The 1,149-nt window shown below is 41.2% G+C and overlaps 1 protein-coding gene across 1 annotated transcript in view; it reads right to left on the reverse strand.

Moving 5' to 3' along the window:
* Positions 1 to 1,149, reverse strand: part of UTP6 (UTP6, small subunit processome component) — a 43,341-nt gene that overhangs the window by 38,100 nt on the left and 4,092 nt on the right. The window lies entirely within an intron of this gene.

Consider the following 1,149-nt stretch of genomic DNA (forward strand, 5'->3'; position numbering starts at 1 on the left):
AACATAATGCTCCAGAGAGGGACTGATTAAGTGCAAAACACTTCTTTTCAAATCATCAGCTTCTAAGAGTACATTGTTTTCAAGGTCCTTTGCTCAGCTAATTTACCTTTTAACCTACTTTTGTTAGGTTATATTATAGTCAGATTATATTTTGACATGATATGCTTGTGGCCCATTTTGAATTAGCAATCTTCTGTGAGCCCTAAGATCGCTTCCAAAAACCAAGATTTTTAGTCAAGGTTCATATATCATTTATTCAATTTGAAACTTCTAGTCTTCGTAAACATTTCACCTTGTGATTGGTTCTTTCTGAATCCTGATCCTGCCATCCAACCTATTAGCTATCCCTCCCACTGGAAAAGTACTCTGCCATGTGTAGTAAGTATCTTACCTCAAACCTTTCACCCATTTAGAAGATGCAAGAATCTTCAGCATACCTCTTTCCAAGTTGACAGACTTAGACATCCAAGTGTTAACTTTCCAACTATAAGCTACCAACAAATTGACACTCCTTTACCCTGCCCATCAAGAGACAAATCTCTTACTGAAATCTTGATACACACCGTGTCTCTGGCAATCTCTGATCTGCTAAACTCAACAGAAGGGAAAAAACAGAAAAGGGGAGGGGCAGTGGAGAGGGAAAAGGAGACGGAACAGAGAAGGGGACAGAGAAGAAAGGGGGGGAGAAAGAAAAGTTCAATTTGGCAACAACTAAAGCCTTAATAGAGCAATGCTACTCCCAACGAACACCTCTATTCCTGTTCAAAAATACCTGTCTAATCAACAATTCTGTAATTTTGGTTTTTAGGGGTTTTTTTTCTTTTTGAGACAGAGTTTCATTATGTCACCCTTAGTAGAGTGCTGTGGCATTACAGCTCATAGTAACCTCAAACTCTTGAGCTTAAGCAATTCTCTTGCCTCAGCCACCCAAGTAGCTGGAACTACAGGTACCCAGCACAATGTCTGGCTATTTTTTTGTTGTTGTTGCAGCTGTCATTGTTGTTTAGCTGGCCCAGGCCAGATTTAAACCCACCAGCCTCAGTGTATGTGGGCAGCACCCTACCCACTGAGCTACGGGCACACTGCTCAACCTCAAACTCTTGGGCTTAAGTGATTCTCTTGCGTCAGTCTCCCAAGTAGCTGGGACTA

The sequence above is a fragment of the Otolemur garnettii genome, unplaced genomic scaffold (assembly GCF_000181295.1).
Source record: "Otolemur garnettii isolate 467f Iridium unplaced genomic scaffold, OtoGar3 scaffold00112, whole genome shotgun sequence".
NCBI classification, from domain to species: Eukaryota; Metazoa; Chordata; class Mammalia; order Primates; family Galagidae; genus Otolemur; species Otolemur garnettii.